The 6,805-nt window shown below is 41.5% G+C and overlaps 1 pseudogene; it reads right to left on the bottom strand.

The window, feature by feature from the left end:
- Positions 1 to 4,289: 4,289 nt before the first annotated feature.
- Positions 4,290 to 4,427, bottom strand: LOC129038306 (small EDRK-rich factor 2-like; annotated as a pseudogene).
- Between the last annotated feature and the right edge of the window lie 2,378 nt (positions 4,428 to 6,805).

The raw sequence follows: 6,805 nt of genomic DNA, 5'->3' as shown, positions 1-6,805 counted from the left end.
GTCGAACTCCCAAATTCAGGTGATCCACCCACCTCAGCCTCCCAAAGTGCTGGGATTACAGGTGTGAGCCACCGTGCCTGGCCTGGTTTTATACATTTTAGGGAGACATAAAACACCAATCAGTATGTCTAAGATGTACACTGGTTCGGTCCAGAAATATGGGACAACTCAAAGCGGGGACTTCCAGGTCATAGGTGGATTCAAGAAGAGTTTATCAGCCGGGTGCTGGGCAGATCACGAGGTCAGGAGATTGAGACCATCCTGGCCAACATGGTGAAACCCCATCTCTACTAAAAATACAAAAATTAGCTGGGTGTGGTGGCGTGCGCCTGTGATCCCAGATACTTGGGAGACTGAGGCAGGAGAATCGCTTGAAACCAGGAGGTGGAGATTGCAGTGAGCCAAGACCGCGCCACTGCACTCCAGCCTGGTGACAGAGCAAGACTCCATCTCAAAACAAAAACAAAAACAAAAACAAAAACAAAAAACAAAAAGAGTTTATCTAAAAACCTAAAATCAATAGAAGGGAGTTTCTGAGTTAAGACAAGGGGTTGTGGAAACTAAGTTTAATAGATTGCAAAGGTTTTTTATTAGACATAAAAAGATGCCAGACTCTTCAGTGAATTCTCTACTGGATAAGGAAAAAGACATGGAAAGGGAAGGGGATTCTCTATAGAATTTAGATTTTTCTCACAAGAGAGCTTTGCAGGGCCATTTCAAGATATGTCAAAGAAATATATTTTAGGGTAAAATACTTCAATTTCTTTCAGAGCCTACCATCTCATGTTGATATCTTATTGTTATAAAGGGTGTTTTGGCTGAGTGTGGTGGCTCACATCTGTAATCTGTGTTACTTTGGGAGGCCAAGATAGGCAGATACCTGAGGTCAGGAGTTTGAGACCAGCCTGGCCAACATGGCAAAACCCTGTCTCTGCTAAAAAAAAAGTACAAAAATTAGCCAGGTGTGGTGATGCACACCTGTAGTCCCAGCTACTCTGGAGGCTGAGGTAGGAGAATCACTTGAACCCAGGAGGCAGAGGTTGCAGTGAGCTGAAATCACACCACTGCACTCCAGCCTGGGCAACAGAGCAAGACTCTATTTGAAAAAAAAAAAAATCTGTTCTGTCAGTCTTAAGGTTTCTGTTTTAATGTTAAAGCTGATCAGCTATGCCTGAATTCTACAGGGAGGAGAGTATAAAAAGGCATGTCCAAATCCCCCCTTCCTATTTATGGCCTGAACTAGTTTTTCTTTTCTTTTCTTTTTTTTTTTTTTTTTTTGAGACAGTGTCTCGCTCTGTCACCCAGGCTGGAGTACAGTGGTGTGATCTCAGTTCACTGCCACCTCTGTCTCCTGGGTTCAAGTGATTCTCATGGTTCAGCCTCCTGAGTAGCTAGGATTACAGGTAAGCACCACCACACCAGGCTAATTTCTGTATTTTTTAGTAGAGACAGGGTTTCACCATTTTGGCTAGGCTGGTCTTGAATTCCTGGCCTCAAGTGATCTGCCCACCATGTCCTCCCAAAGTGCTGGGATTACAGGTGTGAGCCACTGTGCCTGGCCTGAACTAGTTTTTCAGGTTAACTTTGGAATGCCCTTGGCCAAGAGGAGGTTCATTCAGTTAGTTGAGGGGCTTAGAATTAAATATTTGGTTTGGTTTACATTTTGCTGGAACTGTTTTTTTTTTTTTTTTTTTTTTTGAGACAAGGTCTCACTTTGTTGCCCAGGCTGGAGTGCAGTGGCATGATAATAGCTCATGGGAGTCTCAACCTCCTGGACTCAAGCAATCCTCCCAACTCAGCCTCAAAAGTAGCTGAAACTACAGGTGTGCACCACCACACACGGCTAATTAAAAAAAAAATTTGTAGAGACCAAGTCTCCCCTTTGTTGCCCAGGATGGTCTCAAACTCCTGTGCTCAAGCAATTCCTCCTGCCTTGGCCTCCCAAAGTGCTGGGATTACAGGCATGAGCCACTGTATTAGTTCGTTGTCACATTGCTATAAAGAAATATTCAAGAGTGAGTAATTTATAAGAAAAGAGGTTTAATTGGCTCACAATTCTACTGGCTGTAAGGAAGCATGGCACATCTGTTTCTGGGGAGGCCTCAGGAAACTTACAATCACGACAGAAGGTGAAGGAGGAGCCAGTACTACACATGGCTGACGCAGGAGGAAGAGAGAGATGGGGGAGGTGCCACACACTTTTAAACAACCAGATGTCATGAGAACTCATTCACTATCACGAGAACAGCACCAATGGGGAAATCTACATTCATGATCCAATCACCTCCCACCAGTCCCCACCTCCAATATTGGGGATTACAATTTGACATGAGATTTAGGGAAGGACACAAATCCAAACTGTATCAGCCACCTTGCCCAGCCTGCTGGAAGTTTTTAATAAAGAATCTCAGATTAGACTTTTAAAGGCTGGGAAGCCAAGCTAAAGATCGGCCACTAGAGTGTGCCTGTAATACCTATATGAATTCAGTGAATTTCTTTCTTCTTGACGTTCCCCAAATATCTTGAGTTTCTTGGGCCTGTCAGAAAGTAACACTTTTTACTTACTATAAAATCAGGAACTGTGCAAGGGAACAGTGTAGACAAGGTACCGGGCCAATCTTTTCCCAAATCTACTGGCTTTAACATCAACCTTGATTCCTCAAAGCAATCTGGTCACATCTGAAAATACGACATTCCAGTCAAAGCCTTGGTAAAATAACCAGTGTCTCCGATTGTGTCCTGTCACAGAAGAAAACAAATTCTTATTAAACTTATGTAAATAACTACATTGTCAACTTGTATGAAAAGTTTTTGAATTCTGATGAAATCAGGTACGGAAAAAGGTAAATGTTTTAATTTTGCTCACAAAAGTATACTTTACCTAATTGCTTTAAGCTACAAACAACTTAAGATAAAAAAAGTTTACTGACGATGGAAAACAAAACATAAGAATCAGCAATGCTTGAGTGGGACATCCAACTTCTAAGTAGAAACCTTTGTGGCACCAGTGAAAAAAAAACAGAATTAAATATGGGTGATGTTTAGAAAGGCAAGAAGATTTTTGTTCAGAAGTGTGCCCAGTGCAACACCATGGAAAAGGGAGGCAAACCTGTAATCCCAGCACTTTGGGAGGCTGAGACAGGAGAACTGCGTAAGCCCAGGAGATCAAGACCAGCCTGGGGAGCATAGTGGGGACTTATCTCCGCAAAAAACAATAAAATATAGCTGGCCATGGTGGTGCATGCCTGTGAAAGGCTGCGGTGGGAGAATTGCTTGAGCCCAAGAGTTAGAGGCTGCAGTGAGCTGTGTTCACACCACTGCACTCCAGCCTGGGTGACAGAGTGAGACCATGTATCAAATAAATAAATAAATGAAAGAACCAGCAATATTTCAAGCAGAAAAGTTACAGAAAAGTTATTTCAGCTGGGTGCAGTGGCTCATGCCTATAATCACGGCACTTTGGGAGGCTGAGGCAGGACGATCGCTTGAGCCCAGGAGTTTGAGACCAGCCTGGGCAACACAGCGAGAACTTGCCTGTACTAAAAATAAAAGATTAGCCAGTCATGATGGTACACGCCTGTGGTCCCAGCTGCTCAAGAAGCTGAGGTGGGAGGATCACTTGTGCCCAGGAGGTTGAAGCTGCAGTGAGCCAATCATGCCACTGTACTCCAGCCTGGGTGACAGAGCGAGACCCTGTCTAAAAAACAGTAATAACAACAATTTCAGTCCTTTATTACTTTAGTCTCATGTAATTAATTCTTGCTCTGGTTGATATTGGTTAGCAATTTTATGAGTCCCCTTTTTTCACTGAAGTTTTTGAAATTCTTATGCAGTCCAACTGTGTGATCTCAAAATTATCAGCAGAGGTGTGTGTTTAAGAGTACCTGTGAGAGTCTTCACTTTTTTTCCATCAATCTTCTTGAAGACACAACACCCTAGGATTTACAAACAGAATGTTGAGAAAAAACATTAGCATAATGCAATTTTCCAAGATATACCAGATTTTTAGGAATCTCATGCAATTTTTGAACACATGTTAACACATTTATACAAATATAACTCAACGTTAAGCATCATTTCATTCTTTTTTTCCCCAAGGAATTACAAAGCTACTTTTAATACTTTGGGGTGAGCCCCACAGGAATAAAAAACACTGGGAAGAGGCAACTCTGTGATTCCCATGGCCCGGGGCAGAGAGGCTACCTGAGGGGAAGGAAGCACGAAAGAGACCTGCTGCAGATGCAGGGACACTGGTGAATGGCAGGAGGGTTGCACATGAAGCCACAAAGCTACTTGGGTTTCTCCTTCTTCTCATTTGCCTTTTTCTGCTTTTGCTGCATGATCTCTGAGTCCCTCCACTTGCAGGTGGCATCAGAAAACTGGTCATCTCGGTGCTTTCTCTTAAATGAGTTGCTCTACTTTTCCATATTTTCTGCGGGGTGAACTCACGCTGGTCACCATGGGTCATGGCATTGACCGACACCCTGGGAGGCCAAGGTGGGAGAATCACTTGAGTCTACAAGTTTGAGACCAGCCTGGGCAACATGGTGAGACCCTGTCTTTAACAAAAGTAAAAAAAAATTAGCTGGGCATGGTGGCGCATGCTCATAGTCCTAGCTACTCAGGAGACTGAGATGGGAGGATTGAACCCAGGGGTTTGAGGTTACAGTGAGTTGTGATTGTGCCATACACTTCAGCCTGGCAGAAGGAGCAAGAGCCTGTCTCTTAATAAATAAATAAATAAGAAATGACAATTAAAAGGTTAAAAAATCTGCTCTTTGATAGAGAGGAGACTCAGTTTTTCAAACAATCTGAAAACTAGTAAAGACATTATGATGCAAATTCCTCTATCTCTCTTTTTTTTTTTTTTTTAACAATTTACTCAAAAGGTGAACAACTCTTTTACTATTTCTTGTTAACACTACAGGAAAATATTATTCATAAGAAAGCTTCAGAACAAGAATTCCTGAGGACAAAAAGAAAAAAGAGAAAACCAAATTCTATCTTTGTATCAATGTATTACTAATACTAAAGGATAATTTGGACAAAACCTTATAAACAGATTAATCCAATCTCAATCAGCTTTGACCACACAAGATTTCCATAGCCTTTTATTTATTTATTTATTTTAAAATAGAAACTAGGTCTTGCTGTGTTGATCAGGGTGGTCTCGAACTCCTGGACTCAAGCAATCTTCTTGCCTTGGCCTCCCAAAGTGCTAAGATTACAGGTGTGAGCTGGCGCACCTGGTCCCATAAACCTTTTATAACCTCTTACAAATTTTTTTCACTCTTTTTTCCCCAACTTTCTGTATCCATTCAGTTTTATCTTTTTTTTCTTTTCTTCCCTTATTTTTTCACCAATCTTTCTGTTTTTATTTCTTTAATTTAAAAGAACCTTTAAATAACCACTAAACTACACAAAATTACTTTTCCTTGAACAAAAAAATACATCCTCACAATTTAAAAATAATTTTCCTTACCAAAAACACTTGCTACTTTTCTTAACGTACTTTGTATGCGGGATTATTTCTCTTATATCTAGTAGTTTTAATTACATATATTAACTACAAATTTCTTAGTAATGCTAATTTCCAGTGAAAAACCTAGTAAGTAAATATTTTTTTTTTTGAGACAGATCACTTTGTTGCCCAGGCTGGAGTGCAGCGGCATGATCTTGGCTAACTGCAACCTCCGCCTCCTGGTTTCAAGCGATTCTTGTGCCTGGGCCACCCGAGTAGCTGGGATTACAGATGTGCGTCACTATGCCTGGTTAATTTTTGTATTTTCAGTAGAGACCAGGTTTCACCATGTTGGCTAGGCTGGTCTTGAACTCCTGGCCTCAAGTGATTTGCCCACCTTGGCCTTCCAAAGTATTGGGATTACAGGTGTGAGGCACTGCGCTTGGCCAAGCAATTTTGATTGTTTGGTATCAGGTGCAGAGCCTGGCACAGAGGATAGAACAGTCAAGACAATGCCTGGAGGATCTGACTCTTTCTAGCATGGCCAGGAGATATAGCTGGGTCAGGGAGGACATACTGGGCTTGGCTCTACCCTGTAGTTGGTGGCCTAAGTGCTGTGGATATGCATATGTCTTCAGGCCTCATCATCACCACCTGTCTAGGCCACAGAATCTAACAACTCAAAACAAAAGCTGTAAGCTCATAGATAAATCAAGAAAATATCAAAAGTATCACAGAAGCCACAGTTTTATTACCTTAAAACATCTAGCAGAGACAGCATACATTTGTCTGACCAGTATACTCAAGCAAAAATGTCTAAAATTCTGAAGATATTTCTATTTTATTTTACCAGCAATTTAAAACCTAGCTTTATTTAATAGAGATGACTAAAGTCATGTGAATTTGAAAAGCATTTGGGCTAGTTATTTACTTTACAAGTGCTCATTTATTTGTAGGTCAATTTGGTACCCTGTAGACAATATGCAAACAGACATGTTTATACATGTATACATAAAAATACAAACAGCCAGGTGTGGTGGTGTGTCCCTGTGGTCCCAGCTACTTAGGAGGCTGAGGTGGCAGTTCAGCCTGGGCAATATAGTGTGACCTTGTCTTTAAGAAAAGTTAAAAATAAAAAAAAATTTCTTACTTAAAATACAGACACACAGGTGTGGTGGGTCACACCTTGTAATCTCAGCCCTTTGGGAGGCTGAGGCAGGAGGATCACTTGAGTCCAGGAGTTCAAGCCTAGCCTGAGCACCATAGCAAGATCCTATTTATACAAAAAATATTAGCCAAGTGTGGTGGTGTGTGCCTGTGGTCCTAGCTACTCAGGAAGCTGAG

This window comes from Pongo pygmaeus, chromosome 5 (assembly GCF_028885625.2).
Source record: "Pongo pygmaeus isolate AG05252 chromosome 5, NHGRI_mPonPyg2-v2.0_pri, whole genome shotgun sequence".
Classification (NCBI taxonomy): domain Eukaryota; kingdom Metazoa; phylum Chordata; class Mammalia; order Primates; family Hominidae; genus Pongo; species Pongo pygmaeus.
Note: the sequence above shows the minus strand (reverse complement) of the source record. Positions and strands in the feature narration are given on the sequence as shown.